Genomic DNA, 17,419 nt, shown 5'->3' on the forward strand with positions numbered 1-17,419 from the left:
GTGAAGTATGTGACGAGTGTGACGTTAGGAAAACATTAGGCTGCATGGAGAGAAACTGTATGGGACCACCCAACCGAAACGAGTACTGTGTGACGTGCTACCCGGTAGGTATTCACCGCGGTAGCCGGCTAGCTCAGTCGGTAGAGCGTCAGGCTCTCAATCCCAGGGTCGTTGGTTCGAGCCACACGCTGGGCGGAACGGAATTTTGTTCCGCTGCAGATGTAAATTACCGTTTTTCTGATTAACGATATTTAATGGAAATAGCTACTGTTAACTTTGCCTACGTCTCTGTCAGTTTCAAGGAATCTGTATTTGAGGGTGAAGGTGATTTTGTAGACATGTGTGAAAGACATGTTCTGAAATGCAAGTGTTGTTGTTTCGAGAGCACATCGGTTACGTGTCAGATGTGTAGACAAGCAGTAATGGGTCGCCATAGCTGAAAATATTAGCCTGTAATATGAAGTGTTGTCAGCTGAAGTCTGATGATGCAGACGACCGTAAGGGCGAAGTACCCAAGAGTACCGCTAGGCCGCACCTCTTTAGCTCAGTGGTAGAGCACTGGTCTAATAATCCAGGGGTCGTAAGTTCCATCCTCACAGGAGGAAGATGAATTTTGGAAATCAGTTGCGCGTCGTGGCTGTATAGCAAACAGTATCTCTGATGACGAACAATTAGCAACAGGCGTTTTTTTAAGAATTACTCTCAGATGTGATTAAGGCGAATGGCGCAGATAAAGCATTTGCCAAAGCGGTACAGCAGAAGGTGGGACGAGGCAGTCTGAATTACATTTTACAGATGTATTTCTCACATATCTCAGAGCCTCTCGCGGTCGTCGTCGTCGTCGTCGTCGTCGTCGCCGCCGCCGCCGCCGCCGCCGCCGCTTCTGCAGAAGTAGCAAATGGCCATCGTAGCAAATGCGGCGAGGGACGCCCTGCCTTCGATTCCGAATGCACAAAGTGTGTGGTCTTGTTTCTCAGTCTATATTTGATCGGTCTCGTAAGAGGTTGAATGTAACGAATGGGTGGGAAAGAGCAAGGGGCAGCGGCTGTGTAGAACGAAAACACAAATCCTCAGGGGTGTGAGCGTTTCGAGATGAGTCGCATACATGTAAATTTTGGTCGTCAGTGACCATGTGGCCTAATGGATAAGACGTCGGACTTCGGATCTGAAGATTACAGGTTCGAATACTGTCATGCTTGTGTTTTTCCAGTTCTGAAAAAGAAACATACCGTTTTAATGTAGCAATTGAGTAGTACGAAACCGTCTGAATGTTTCTGTTGACCATTTTTTGCTTGGAGATGCTCTTGAGCTTGAAACACACACAACAAGACCGGTGTTAACTAGCGAAATGGTCGGCAGAGTGCCGACACCGCGAGTTTTGACTGGCACTTGCACATATAAAACAAGGTCGTAAAGTAACTCGTTCGGCTTTTGAGTCACATAAAGTATGTGTGTTAATTTTGACGCCACTAGCTCTGCATGTTGTCATGCAATTTCTTTACCTCTCAGAAATGATTATGACATAAAAGTGAAGTACGTGACGAGTGTGACGTTAGGAAAACATTAGGCTGCATGGAGAGAAACTGTATGGGACCACCCAACCGAAACGAGTACTGTGTCACGTGCTACCCGGCAGGTATTCACCGCGGTAGCCGTCTACCTCAGTCGGTAGAGCGTCAGGCTCTCAATCCCAGGGTCGTTGGTTCGAGCCACACGCTGGGCGGAACGGAATTTTGTTCCGCTGCAGATGTAAATTACCGTTTTTCTGATTAACGATATTTAATGGAAATAGCTACTGTTAACTTTGCCTACGTCTCTGTCAGTTTCAAGGAATCTGTATTTGAAGGTGAAGGTGATTTTGTAGACATGTGTGAAAGACATGTTCTGAAATGCAAGTGTTGTTGTTTCGAGAGCACATCGGTTACGTGTCAGATGTGTAGCCAAGCAGTAATGGGTCGCCATAGCTGCAAATATTAGCCTGTAATATGAAGTGTTGTCAGCTGAAGTCTGATGATGCAGACGACCGTAAGGGCGAAGTACCCAAGAGTACCGCTAGGCCGCGCCTCTTTAGCTCAGTGGTAGAGCACTGGTCTAATATTCCAGGGGTCGTAAGTTCCATCCTCACAGGAGAAAGATGAATTTTGGAAATCAGTTGCGCGTCGTGGCTGTATAGCAAACAGTATCTGTGATGACGAACAATTAGCAACAGGCGTTTTTTTAAGAATTACTCTCAGATGTGATTAAGGCGAATGGCGCAGATAAAGCATTTGCCAAAGCGGTACAGCAGAAGGTGGGACGAGGCAGTCTGAATTACATTTTACAGATGTATTTCTCACATATCTCAGAGCCTCTCGCGGTCGTCGTCGTCGCCGCCGCTTCTGCAGAAGTAGCCAATGGCCATCGTAGCAAATGCGGCGAGGGACGCCCTGCCTTCGGTTCCGAATGCACAAAGTGTGTTGTCTTGTTTCTCAGTCTATATTTGATCGGTCTCGTAAGAGGTTGAATGTAACGAATGGGTGGGAAAGAGCAAGGGGCAGCGGCTGTGTAGAACGAAATCACAAATCCTCAGGGGTGTGAGCGTTTCGAGATGAGTCGCATACATGTAAATGTTGGTCGTCAGTGACCATGTGGCCTAATGGATAAGACGTCGGACTTCGGATCTGAAGATTACAGGTTCGAATGCTGTCATGCTTGTGTTTTTCCAGTTCTGAAAAAGAAACATACTGTTTTAATGTAGCAATTGAGCAGTACGAAACCGTCTGAATGTTGCTGTTGACCATTTTTTGCTTGGAGATGCTCTTGAGCTTGAAACACACACAACAAGACCGGTGTTAACTAGCGAAATGGTCAGCAGAGTGCCGACACCGCGAGTTTTGACTGGCACTTGCACATATAAAACAAGGTCGTAAAGTAACTCGTTCGGCTTTTGAGTCACATAAAGTATGTGTGTTAATTTTGACGCCACTAGCTCTGCATGTTGTCATGCAATTTCTTTACCTCTCAGAAATGATTATGACATAAAAGTGAAGTACGTGACGAGTGTGACGTTAGGAAAACATTAGGCTGCATGGAGAGAAACTGTATGGGACCACCCAACCGAAACGAGTACTGTGTGACGTGCTACCCGGCAGGTATTCACCGCGGTAGCCGGCTAGCTCAGTCGGTAGAGCGTCAGGCTCTCAATCCCAGGGTCGTTGGTTCGAGCCACACGTTGGGCGGAACGGAATTTTGTTCCGCTGCAGATGTAAATTACCGTTTTTCTGATTAACGATATTTAATGGAAATAGCAACTGTTAACTTTGCCTACGTCTCTGTCAGTCTCAAGGAATCTGTATTTGAAGGTGAAGGTGATTTTGTAGACATGTGTGAAAGACATGTTCTGAAATGCAAGTGTTGTTGTTTCGAGAGCACATCGGTTACGTGTCAGATGTGTAGCCAAGCAGTAATGGGTCGCCATTGCTGCAAATATTAGCCTGTAATATGAAGTGTTGTCAGCTGAAGTCTGATGATGCAGACGACCGGAAAGGCGAAGTAACCAAGAGTACCGATAGGCCGCGCCTCTTTAGCTCAGTGGTAGAGCACTGGTCTAATAATCCAAGGGTCGTAAGTTCCATCCTCACAGGAGAAAGATGAATTTTGGAAATCAGTTGCGCGTCGTAGCTGTATAGCAAACAGTATCTGTGATGACGAACAATTAGCAACAGGCGTTTTTTTAAGAATTACTCTCAGATGTGATTAAGGCGAATGGCGCAGATAAAGCATTTGCCAAAGCGGTACAGCAGAAGGTGGGACGAGGCAGTCTGAATTACATTTTACAGATGTATTTCTCACATATCTCAGAGCCGCTCGCGGTCGTCGTCGTCGTCGTCGTTGTCGTCGTCGTCGCCGCCGCTTCTGCAGAAGTAGCAAATGGCCATCGTAGCAAATGCGGCGAGGGACGCCCTGCCTTCGATTCCGAATGCACAAAGTGTGTGGTCTTGTTTCTCAGTCTATATTTGATCGGTCTCGTAAGAGGTTGAATGTAACGAATGGGTGGGAAAGAGCAAGGGGCAGCGGCTGTGTAGAACGAAAACACAAATCCTCAGGGGTGTGTGCGTTTCGAGATGAGTCGCATACATGTAAATGTTGGTCATCAGTGACCATGTGGCCTAATGCATAAGACGTCGGACTTCGGATCTGAAGATTACAGGTTCGAATGCTGTCATGCTTGTGTTTTTCCAGTTCTGAAAAAGAAACATACCGTTTTAATGTAGCAATTGAGCAGTACGAAACCGTCTGAATGTTGCTGTTGACCATTTTTTGCTTGGAGATGCTCTTGAGCTTGAAACACACACAACAAGACCGGTGTTAACTAGCGAAATGGTCGGCAGAGTGCCGACACCGCGAGTTTTGACTGGCACTTCACATATAAAACAAGGTCGTAAAGTAACTCGTTCGGCTTTTGAGTCACATAAAGTATGTGTGTTAATTTTGACGCCACTAGCTCTGCATGTTGTCATGCAATTTCTTTACCTCTCAGAAATGATTATGACATAAAAGTGAAGTACGTGACGAGTGTGACGTTAGGAAAACATTAGGCTGCATGGAGAGAAACTGTATGGGACCACCCAACCGAAACGAGTACTGTGTGACGTGCTACCCGGCAGGTATTCACCGCGGTAGCCGGCTAGCTCAGTCGGTAGTGCGTCAGGCTCTCAATCCCAGGGTCGTTGGTTCGAGCCACACGCTGGGCGGAACGGAATTTTGTTCCGCTGCAGATGTAAATTACCGTTTTTCTGATTAACGATATTTAATGGAAATAGCTACTGTTAACTTTGCCTACGTCTCTGTCAGTCTCAAGGAATCTGTATTTGAAGGTGAAGGTGATTTTGTAGACATGTGTGAAAGACATGTTCTGAAATGCAAGTGTTGTTGTTTCGAGAGCACATCGGTTACGTGTCAGATGTGTAGCCAAGCAGTAATGGGTCGCCATAGCTGAAAATATTAGCCTGTAATATGAAGTGTTGTCAGCTGAAGTCTGATGATGCAGACGACCGTAAGGGCGAAGTACCCAAGAGTACCGCTAGGCCTCGCCTCTTTAGCTCAGTGGTAGAGCACTAGTCTAATAATCCAGCGGTCGTAAGTTCCATCCTCACAGGAGAAAGATGAATTTTGGAAATCAGTTGCGCGTCGTGGCTGTATAGCAAACAGTATCTGTGATGACGAACAATTAGCAACAGGCGTTTTTTTAAGAATTACTCTCAGATGTGATTAAGGCGAATGGCGCAGATAAAGCATTTGCCAAAGCGGTACAGCAGAAGGTGGGACGAGGCAGTCTGAATTACATTTTACAGATGTATTTCTCACATATCTCAGAGCCTCTCGCGGTCGTCGTCGTCGTCGTCGTCGTCGTCGTCGTCGCCGCCGCCGCCGCTTCTGCAGAAGTAGCAAATGGCCATCGTAGCAAATGCGGCGAGGGACGCCCTGCCTTCGATTCCGAATGCACAAAGTGTGTGGTCTTGTTTCTCAGTCTATATTTGATCGGTCTCGTAAGAGGTTGAATGTAACGAATGGGTGGGAAAGAGCAGGGGCAGCGGCTGTGTAGAACGAAAACACAAATCCTCAGGGGTGTGAGCGTTTCGAGATGAGTTGCATACATGTAACTGTTGGTCGTCAGTGACCATGTGGCCTAATGGATGCTTTACCCACCTCACTAATCATTCAGCGAGCAGGTTGGTTCGAATATATGTCTCGCCCAATCTGAAACACCGCATCCTGCAGTCTGAAGTTTGGCCAACCGTTTTTTCGGACCACGCTGCATATATATGCACATTAAATTTGGAACGACAAGGAACCTGTCGATATAAAGGGCCATGGAAACTTAATGTTTCACACTTAAAAGATCCTGCCTGTCGAGAAGCCTTTCTCACCACTTGGAGAGCCTGCGAGACCAAACTCAGCTCTTACCACTCGACCTTGGATTGGTGGCTCAAATGCGCCAAACCTCAGATCCGGAGATGTTTCATCAACTACTCCCGGGAGAAGAGCTTTTGGCGGAAAAGAACGATAGAATTTTACTTTCATTGTCTCCGAGAACTCTACCTGCAAGGTGCTACAGCTATTGGGAACCGTGGGAGAATTAAAAAATTCCAGGCAAAAATACTGACATTAAGGCGACAACAGTTTGAAGGATACCAAATAAGGTCAAGAGCAGAGACTGTGGCGCAAAAAGAAGCCACTTCGATATATCATGTGATTCGTGAAACTAAACGAGGATTCCGCAAAATACTGACGGAGCTTAAAACTGATAATGGAACCACCTTGACAATGCACAACGACATAAAAGCAGAAATACTAACCCATTTCGACAACTTGTTTTCATATAAAGAGGTAGACGAAAAAGCACAGGACGATTTACTGACCCACCTGCAAGGACGCGTTGGTAACGCGTACGCGGAAGCTCTAATAGCGGAGGCGACCGAAGACGATGTACACTATGCTGTCTATCAAAGTGCAAAAAATAAATCCCCTGGAGCTGACGGCATACCAGCAGAATTTTATCAGGTCTTCTGGGAACATATAAAACATAGAATAACATGCATCTGTAATGAACTTCTGAACCTCAATAAGGAGATACCGAAAGATTTTCGTGAAGGTATGATAGTGTTAATCGCAAAAAAATCGGCTGGCAAGAAAATTGGAAATTTGAGACCAATCACTCTGCTGAACAGTGACTATAAAATTTTTTCGCGGCTCTTAGCCCACAGACTTAAAAATGTAATGGCCAGCGTCACCGGCCCATATCAGTCTAGCGTGGGCAAAGATAGGAAAATTCAGCAGACGCTGTCCGACTACCGCGACATAATTTCAATAGCAGAAGTATGTCGACTAAAATGTGCCATCGTGTCGTTAGATTTCGATAAAGCCTTCGACAGGATCAGCCACTCCTACCTCCTGAAAACGATGGGCGCAATGGGTTTTTCGCCGAGATTCGTCGACCTCATACGACGTTTGGTAACGAATAACTCCTCCAGAATCATCATAAATGGACAGCCTAGCCGGCCAGTCGAGATCGCATGTTCCGTCAGGCAAGGTTGTCCGTTGTCCATGGCACTTTTTGCCATGGCCATCGAACCTTTGCTCGCTACCTTGACTCAGCGGTTACAAGGATTGCAAATACGAGGAAACAAAATAATATGTAAAGCTTATGCGGACGATGTTGGGTTTCTCGTTATGAATGTAGCGGAAGTCGAGACGGCAATGCACATAATAGAAAAATACGAACGAGCGTCAGCCGCGAGGTTAAACAAAACCAAGTCCGGCATATTCAATATCGGATGTGGCATTGGCATGCGCACACACGGTCACTTACGTGAGCTAACAGCCTTGAAGTGTCTCGGCATTGATTTCCGAAAAAATATACGTCAAACTATTGCGGCCAACTATAGACAAGTACTAACTACCATACGAGCTAGTGTACGGACACATAGTATTCGACAATTAAATGAAATTCAGAGAGTGTCTTTAGCGAACGTCTCTATTACTTCCAAAGTCAATTATGTCGCCCAGATACTGCCAATACCCGCCGGCATCGCCAAACAAATTATGTCAGCAATAGGCTATTTTGTGAGCCGTGGCCACATATTTAAAATCCAGTATGACACTCTGACGCTCGCCACTAATAATGGCGGCTTAAACTTAACGAATGTTACTAAAAAGTCGCAGGCTCTGTACATCTCCAATACATTTCAACAATGGAGACAATCCGGCAGCTGTATCGCCGCGCACTTGCTATCTGAAATAGCTCCAGATGACCTCTCTCCACCCATTAATGTGCAGCACATACCGAGCGGACTTTACCATTTACGATGGTTTTTAATAGAATATAGCTACCTACGTTCAAGAATTCCGGAAAAAGACATGACAAACGTAAAAGAAATATATGGCAAATTGATGGGAGAAAAGAAGAACAACAAAATAGAACAAAACTATCCATGTTCTAACTGGAAAGTGATATGGGCAAATATTCATAACCGTAACTTAGCTACTCATCTGAAAGCAACATGGTACTTTGTTGTAAATAGGAAAGTTGCAACAAACTCGAAACTTCATTCGATCCACTTAGCGGATTCGCCTTTGTGTGCAACGTGTAGTTTAATTGATAACGAAGAACATCGTTTCGTGTGCGACAAGGTTAAAGATATCTGGCTGAATGTCCGACGAAAGCTGGCACTCATCCTTCGAACGTCACCTAACGCTATAACGCCTGCGGACTTTTTGACACCGGATGATGTACCCTTTCCTAACACGAAACGCAACGCAGTCAATTGGCTGAAAGCGGCAACGGTCCATTACCTCTTCACGAAGGAAGAGAAAAGCCAAGAGGATTTTTGGATCTCTCTGCTAACTGAGCATCACATGTTACTGAAGACTAGTAAATATAAAGAAACATACGCAAATTTTTTAATCAAGACCTTGATGTAAAAGAATTAACAAGAAATATCTGCGGACACAGAAGACAAACGTAAGAGAGTGTTCACAACTACTAACTTACTTAACAATCGTGAAAAAAAAAAAAAAAAAATTTCAGTTTTTACCGGAATTGCCGTTCTTTGAGTTCAACGTTTATTAATTTATTTTTCAAGAAGCCATTATAAATAGTTGCTTCTCACCGAATATGGTTTTTTTTTTTTTAAGCATTTTCAGAGAGAAGAGGCAGTTTCGAAATGCCCTCTGACGTTTCTTTGTCAAGGAAGACTGTTTGCTTTAAGTGTGACAACAAAAAACAGCGATGAAGAAGGAAACAAACTGAACATAACTTCTGTTTCTACCTACTGAAGACTTCATTCTTTTTTCACATTATCAATAAGCCCAAAGAAGGGGTACATTAGTTTCTCCACGATAAAGGGATTAACTTCGTCTCATCAGTTTATGGTAATGTACATGGCGTGAGAAGCCGACGCCGATGAAGGCGAATTATGGAGAGCGCAAGGATGGGCTAAAAGGGGTGATGGGAGGCCCACAAAAAAAAAAAAAAAAAAAAAAATGGATAAGACGTCGGACTTCGGATCTGAAGATTACAGGTTCGAATGCTGTCATGCTTGTGTTTTTCCAGTTCTGAAAAAGAAACATACCGTTTTAATGTAGCAATTGAGCAGTACGAAACCGTCTGAATGTTGCTGTTGACCATTTTTTGCTTGGAGATGCACTTGAGCTTGAAACACACACAACAAGACCGGTGTTAACTAGCGAAATGGTCGGCAGAGTGCCGACACCGCGAGTTTTGACTGGCACTTGCACATATAAAACAAGGTCGTAAAGTAACTCGTTCGGCTTTTGAGTCACATAAAGTATGTGTGTTAATTTTGACGCCACTAGCTCTGCATGTTGTCATGCAATTTCTTTACTCTCAGAAATGATTATGACATAAAAGTGAAGTACGTGACGAGTGTGACGTTAGGAAAACATTAGGCTGCATGGAGAGAAACTGTATGGGACCACCCAACCGAAACGAGTACTGTGTGACGTGCTACCCGGCAGGTGTTCACCGCGGTAGCCGGCTAGCTCAGTCGGTAGAGCGTCAGGCTGTCAATCCCAGGCTCTTTGGTTCGAGCCACACGTTGGGCGGAACGGAATTTTGTTCCGCTGCAGATGTAAATTACCGTTTTTCTGATTAACGATATTTAATGGAAATAGCAACTGTTAACTTTGCCTACGGCTCTGTCAGTCGCAAGGAAGCTGTATTTGAAGGTGAAGGTGATTTTGTAGACATGTGTGAAAGACATGTTCTGAAATGCAAGTGTTGTTGTTTCGAGAGCACATCGGTTACGTGTCAGATGTGTAGCCAAGCAGTAATGGGTCGCCATAGCTGCAAATATTAGCCTGTAATATGAAGTGTTGTCAGCTGAAGTCTGATGATGCAGACGACCGTAAGGGCGAAGTAACCAAGAGTACCACTAGGCCGCGCCTCTTTAGCTCAGTGGTAGAGCACTGGTCTAATAATCCAGGGGTCATATATTCCATCCTCACAGGAGAAAGATGAATTTTGGAAATCAGTTGCGCGTCGTAGCTGTATAGCAAACAGTATCTGTGATGACGAACAATTAGCAACAGGCGTTTTTTTAAGAATTACTCTCAGATGTGATTAAGGCGAATGGCGCAGATAAAGCATTTGCCAAAGCGGTACAGCAGAAGGTGGGACGAGGCAGTCTGAATTACATTTTACAGATGTATTTCTCACATATCTCAGAGCCTCTCGCGGTCGTCGTCGTCGTCGTTGTCGTCGTCGTCGCCGCCGCTTCTGCAGAAGTAGCAAATGGCCATCGTAGCAAATGCGGCGAGGGACGCCCTGCCTTCGATTCCGAATGCACAAAGTGTGTGGTCTTGTTTCTCAGTCTATATTTGATCGGTCTCGTAAGGGGTTGAATGTAACGAATGGGTGGGAAAGAGCAAGGGGCAGCGGCTGTGTAGAACGAAAACACAAATCCTCAGGGGGTGTGAGCGTTTCGAGATGAGTCGCATACATGTTAATGTTGGTCGTCAGTGACCATGTGGCCTAATGAATAAGACGTCGGACTTCGGATCTGAAGATTACAGGTTCGAATGCTGTCACGCTTGTGTTTTTCCAGTTCTGAAAAAGAAACATACCGTTTTAATGTAGCAATTGAGCAGTACGAAACCGTCTGAATGTTGCTGTTGACCATTTTTTGCTTGGAGATGCTCTTGAGCTTGAAACACACACAACAAGACCGGTGTTAACTAGCGAAATGGTCGGCAGAGTGCCGACACCGCGAGTTTTGACTGGCACTTGCACATATAAAACAAGGTCGTAAAGTAACTCGTTCGGCTTTTGAGTCACATAAGGTATGTGTGTTAATTTTGACGCCACTAGCTCTGCATGTTGTCATGCAATTTCTTTACCTCTCAGAAATGATTATGACATAAAAGTGAAGTACGTGACGAGTGTGACGTTAGGAAAACATTAGGCTGCATGGAGAGAAACTGTATGGGACCACCCAACCGAAACGAGTACTGTGTGACGTGCTACCCGGCAGGTATTCACCGCAGTAGCCGGCTAGCTCAGTCGGTAGAGCGTCAGGCTCTCAATCCCAGGGTCGTTGGTTCGAGCCACACGTTGGGCGGAACGGAATTTTGTTCCGCTGCAGATGTAAATTACCGTTTTTCTGATTAACGATATTTAATGGAAATAGCAACTGTTAACTTTGCCTACGGCTCTGTCAGTCGCAAGGAAGCTGTATTTGAAGGTGAAGGTGATTTTGTAGACATGTGTGAAAGACAAGTTCTGAAATGCAAGTGTTGTTGTTTCGAGAGCACATCGGTTACGTGTCAGATGTGTAGCCAAGCAGTAATGGGTCGCCATAGCTGCAAATATTAGCCTGTAATATGAAGTGTTGTCAGCTGAAGTCTGATGATGCAGACGACCGGAAAGGCGAAGTAACAAAGAGTACCACTAGGCCGCGCCTCTTTAGCTCAGTGGTAGAGCACTGGTCTAATAATCCAGGGGTCGTATATTCCATCCTCACAGGAGAAAGATGAATTTTGGAAATCAGTTGCGCGTCGTAGCTGTATAGCAAACAGTATCTGTGATGACGAACAATTAGCAACAGGCGTTTTTTTAAGAATTACTCTCAGATGTGATAAAGGCGAATGGCGCAGATAAAGCATTTGCCAAAGCGGTACAGCAGAAGGTGGGACGAGGCAGTCTGAATTACATTTTACAGATGTATTTCTCACATATCTCAGAGCCTCTCGCGGTCGTCGTCGTCGTCGTTGTCGTCGTCGTCGCCGCCGCTTCTGCAGAAGTAGCAAATGGCCATCGTAGCAAATGCGGCGAGGGACGCCCTGCCTTCGATTCCGAATGCACAAAGTGTGTGGTCTTGTTTCTCAGTCTATATTTGATCGGTCTCGTAAGGGGTTGAATGTAACGAATGGGTGGGAAAGAGCAAGGGGCAGCGGCTGTGTAGAACGAAAACACAAATCCTCAGGGGGTGTGAGCGTTTCGAGATGAGTCGCATACATGTTAATGTTGGTCGTCAGTGACCATGTGGCCTAATGAATAAGACGTCGGACTTCGGATCTGAAGATTACAGGTTCGAATGCTGTCACGCTTGTGTTTTTCCAGTTCTGAAAAAGAAACATACCGTTTTAATGTAGCAATTGAGCAGTACGAAACCGTCTGAATGTTGCTGTTGACCATTTTTTGCTTGGAGATGCTCTTGAGCTTGAAACACACACAACAAGACCGGTGTTAACTAGCGAAATGGTCGGCAGAGTGCCGACACCGCGAGTTTTGACTGGCACTTGCACATATAAAACAAGGTCGTAAAGTAACTCGTTCGGCTTTTGAGTCACATAAAGTATGTGTGTTAATTTTGACGCCACTAGCTCTGCATGTTGTCATGCAATTTCTTTACCTCTCAGAAATGATTATGACATAAAAGTGAAGTACGTGACGAGTGTGACGTTAGGAAAACATTAGGCTGCATGGAGAGAAACTGTATGGGACCACCCAACCGAAACGAGTACTGTGTGACGTGCTACCCGGCAGGTATTCACCGCGTTAGCCGGCTAGCTCAGTCGGTAGAGCGTCAGGCTCTCAATCCCAGGGTCGTAGGTTCGAGCCACACGCTGGGCGGAACGGAATTTTGTTCCGCTGCAGATGTAAATTACCGTTTTTCTGATTAACGATATTTAATGGAAATAGCAACTGTTAACTTTGCCTACGTCTCTGTCAGTCTCAAGGAATCTGTATTTGAAGGTGAAGGTGATTTTGTAGACATGTGTGAAAGACATGTTCTGAAATGCAAGTGTTGTTGTTTCGAGAGCACATCAGTTACGTGTCAGATGTGTAGCCAAGCAGTAATGGGTCGCCATAGCTGCAAATATTAGCCTGTAATATGAAGTGTTGTCAGCTGAAGTCTGATGATGCAGACGACCGTAAGGGCGAAGTACCCAAGAGTACCGTTAGGCCGCGCCTCTTTAGCTCAGTGGTAGAGCACTGGTCTAATAATCCAGGGATCGTAAGTTCCATCCTCACAGGAGAAAGATGAATTTTGGAAATCAGTTGCGCGTCGTGGCTGTATAGCAAACAGTATCTGTGATGACAAACAATTAGCAACAGGCGTTTTTTTAAGAATTACTCTCAGATGTGATTAAGGCGAATGGCGCAGATAAAGCATTTGCCAAAGCGGTACAGCAGAAGGTGGGACGAGGCAGTCTGAATTACATTTTACAGATGTATTTCTCACATATCTCAGAGCCTCTCGCGGTCGTCGTCGTCGTCGTCGTCGTTGTCGTCGTCGTCGCCGCCGCTTCTGCAGAAGTAGCAAATGGCCATCGTAGCAAATGCGGCGAGGGACGCCCTGCCTTCGATTCCGAATGCACAAAGTGTGTGGTCTTGTTTCTCAGTCTATATTTGATCGGTCTCGTAAGAGGTTGAATGTAACGAATGGGTGGGAAAGAGCAAGGGGCAGCGGCTGTGTAGAACGAAAACACAAATCCTCAGGGGTGTGTGCGTTTCGAGATGAGTCGCATACATGTAAATGTTGGTCATCAGTGACCATGTGGCCTAATGGATAAGACGTCGGACTTCGGATCTGAAGATTACAGGTTCGAATGCTGTCATGCTTGTGTTTTTCCAGTTCTGAAAAAGAAACATACCGTTTTAATGTAGCAATTGAGCAGTACGAAACCGTCTGAATGTTGCTGTTGACCATTTTTTGCTTGGAGATGCTCTTGAGCTTGAAACACACACAACAAGACCGGTGTTAACTAGCGAAATGGTCGGCAGAGTGCCGACACCGCGAGTTTTGACTGGCACTTGCACATATAAAACAAGGTCGTAAAGTAACTCGTTCGGCTTTTGAGTCACATAAAGTATGTGTGTTAATTTTGACGCCACTAGCTCTGCATGTTGTCATGCAATTTCTTTACCTCTCAGAAATGATTATGACATAAAAGTGAAGTACGTGACGAGTGTGACGTTACGAAAACATTAGGCTGCATGGAGAGAAACTGTATGGGACCACCCAACCGAAACGAGTACTGTGTGACGTGCTACCCGGCAGGTATTCACTGCGGTAGCCGGCTGCTTCAGTCGGTAGAGCGTCAGGCTCTTAATCCCAGGGTCGTTGGTTCGAGCCACACGCTGGGCGGAACGGAATTTTTTTCCGCTGCAGATGTAAATTACCGTTTTTCTGATTAACGATATTTAATGGAAATAGCTACTGTTAACTTTGCCTACGTCTCTGTCAGTCTCAAGGAATCTGTATTTGAAGGTGAAGGTGATTTTGTAGACATGTGTGAAAGACATGTTCTGAAATGCAAGTGTTGTTGTTTCGAGAGCACATCGGTTACGTGTCAGATGTGTAGCCAAGCAGTAATGGGTCGCCATAGCTGAAAATATTAGCCTGTAATATGAAGTGTTGTCAGCTGAAGTCTGATGATGCAGACGACCGTAAGGGCGAAGTACTCAAGAGCACCGCTAGGCTGCGCCTCTTTAGCTCAGTGGTAGAGCACTGGTCTAATAATCCAGGGGTCGTAAGTTCCATCCTCACAGGAGAAAGATGAATTTTGGAAATCAGTTGCGCGTCGTGGCTGTATAGCAAACAGTATCTGTGATGACGAACAATTAGCAACAGGCGTTTTTTTAAGAATTACTCTCAGATAAGATTAAGGCGAATGGCGCAGATAAAGCATTTGCCAAAGCGGTACAGCAGAAGGTGGGACGAGGCAGTCTGAATTACATTTTACAGATGTATTTCTCACATATCTCAGAGCCTCTCGCGGTCGTCGTCGTCGTCGTCGTCGTCGTCGTCGTCGCCGCCGCTTCTGCAGAAGTAGCAAATGGCCATCGTAGCAAATGCGGCGAGGGACGCCCTGCCTTCGATTCCGAATGCACAAAGTGTGTGGTCTTGTTTCTCAGTCTATATTTGATCGGTCTCGTAAGAGGTTGAATGTAACGAATGGGTGGGAAAGAGCAAGGGGCAGCGGCTGTGTAGAACGAAAACACAAATCCTCAGGGGTGTGAGCGTTTCGAGATGAGTCGCATACATGTAAATGTTGGTCATCAGTGACCATGTGGCCTAATGGATAAGACGTCCGACTTCGGACCTGAAGATTACAGGTTCGAATGCTGTCATGCTTCTGTTTTTCCAGTTCTGAAAAAGAAACATACCGTTTTAATGTAGCAATTGAGCAGTACGAAACCGTCTGAATGTTGCTGTTGACCATTTTTTGCTTGGAGATGCTCTTGAGCTTGAAACACACACAACAAGACCGGTGTTTACTAGCGAAATGGTCGGCAGAGTGCCGACACCGCGAGTTTTGACTGGCACTTGCACATATAAAACAAGGTCGTAAAGTAACTCGTTCGGCTTTTGAGTCACATAAAGTATGTGTGTTAATTTTGACGCCACTAGCTCTGCATGTTGTCATGCAATTTCTTTACCTCTCAGAAATGATTATGACATAAAAGTGAAGTACGTGACGAGTGTGACGTTAGGAAAACATTAGGCTGCATGGAGAGAAACTGTATGGGACCACCCAACCGAAAAGAGTACTGTGTGACGTGCTACCCGGCAGGTATTCACCGCGGTAGCCGGCTACCTCAGTCGGTAGAGCGTCAGGCTCTCAATCCCAGGGTCGTAGGTTCGAGCCACACGCTGGGCGGAACGGAATTTTGTTCCGCTGCAGATGTAAATTACCGTTTTTCTGATTAACGATATTTAATGGAAATAGCAACTGTTAACTTTGCCTACGTCTCTGTCAGTCTCAAGGAATCTGTATTTGAAGGTGAAGGTGATTTTGTAGACATGTGTGAAAGACATGTTCTGAAATGCAAGTGTTGTTGTTTCGAGAGCACATCGGTTACGTGTCAGATGTGTAGCCAAGCAGTAATGGGTCGCCATAGCTGCAAATATTAGCCTGTAATATGAAGTGTTGTCAGCTGAAGTCTGATGATGCAGACGACCGTAAGGGCGAAGTACCCAAGAGTACCGCTAGGCCGCGCCTCTTTAGCTCAGTGGTAGAGCACTGGTCTAATAATCCAGGGATCGTAAGTTCCATCCTCACAGGAGAAAGATGAATTTTGGAAATCAGTTGCGCGTCGTGGCTGTATAGCAAACAGTATCTGTGATGACAAACAATTAGCAACAGGCGTTTTTTTAAGAATTACTCTCAGATGTGATTAAGGCGAATGGCGCAGATAAAGCATTTGCCAAAGCGGTACAGCAGAAGGTGGGACGAGGCAGTCTGAATTACATTTTACAGATGTATTTCTCACATATCTCAGAGCCTCTCGCGGTCGTCGTCGTCGTCGTTGTCGTCGTCGTCGCCGCCGCTTCTGCAGAAGTAGCAAATGGCCATCGTAGCAAATGCGGCGAGGGACGCCCTGCCTTCGATTCCGAATGCACAAGGTGTGTGGTCTTGTTTCTCAGTCTATATTTGATCGGTCTCGTAAGAGGTTGAATGTAACGAATGGGTGGGAAAGAGCAAGGGGCAGCGGCTGTGTAGAACGAAAACACAAATCCTCAGGGGTGTGAGCGTTTCGAGATGAGTCGCATACATGTAAATGTTGGTCGTCAGTGACCATGTGGCCTAATGGATAAGACGTCGGACTTCAGATCTGAAGATTACAGGTTCGAATGCTGTCATGCTTGTGTTTTTCCAGTTCTGAAAAAGAAACATACCGTTTTAATGTAGCAATTGAGCAGTACGAAACCGTCTGAATGTTGCTGTTGACCATTTTTTGCTTGGAGATGCTCTTGAGCTTGAAACACACACAACAAGACCGGTGTTAACTAGCGAAATGGTCGGCAGAGTGCCGACACCGCGAGTTTTGACTGGCACTTGCACATATAAAACAAGGTCGTAAAGTAACTCGTTCGGCTTTTGAGTCACATAAAGTATGTGTGTTAATTTTGACGCCACTAGCTCTGCATGTTGTCATGCAATTTCTTTACCTCTCAGAAATGATTATGACATAAAAGTGAAGTACGTGACGAGTGTGACGTTAGGAAAACATTAGGCTGCATGGAGAGAAACTGTATGGGACCACGCCACCGAAACGAGTACTGTGTGACGTGCTACCCGGCACGTATTCACCGCGGTAGCCGGCTAGCTCAGTCGGTAGAGCGTCAGGCTCTCAATCCCAGGGTCGTTGGTTCGAGCCACACGCTGGGCGGAACGGAATTTTGTTCCGCTGCAGATGTAAATTACCGTTTTTCTGATTAACGATATTTAATGGAAATAGCAACTGTTAACTTTGCCTACGTCTCTGTCAGTCTCAAGGAATCTGTATTTGAAGGTGAAGGTGATTTTGTAGACATGTGTGAAAGACATGTTCTGAAATGCAAGTGTTGTTGTTTCGAGAGCACATCGGTTACGTGTCAGATGTGTAGCCAAGCAGTAATGGGTCGCC

The 17,419-nt window shown here is 45.5% G+C and overlaps 1 non-coding gene across 1 annotated transcript; it reads left to right on the plus strand.

The window, feature by feature from the left end:
• The first annotated feature begins 533 nt into the window (after window positions 1-533).
• On the plus strand, window positions 534-605 carry Trnai-aau (transfer RNA isoleucine (anticodon AAU)). The gene has a single exon. It is a non-coding gene; the product is annotated as a tRNA-Ile (tRNA).
• Window positions 606-17,419: the final 16,814 nt, after the last annotated feature.

The sequence above is a fragment of the Schistocerca gregaria genome, unplaced genomic scaffold (genome assembly GCF_023897955.1).
Source record: "Schistocerca gregaria isolate iqSchGreg1 unplaced genomic scaffold, iqSchGreg1.2 ptg000169l, whole genome shotgun sequence".
Taxonomy (NCBI): Eukaryota; Metazoa; Arthropoda; class Insecta; order Orthoptera; family Acrididae; genus Schistocerca; species Schistocerca gregaria.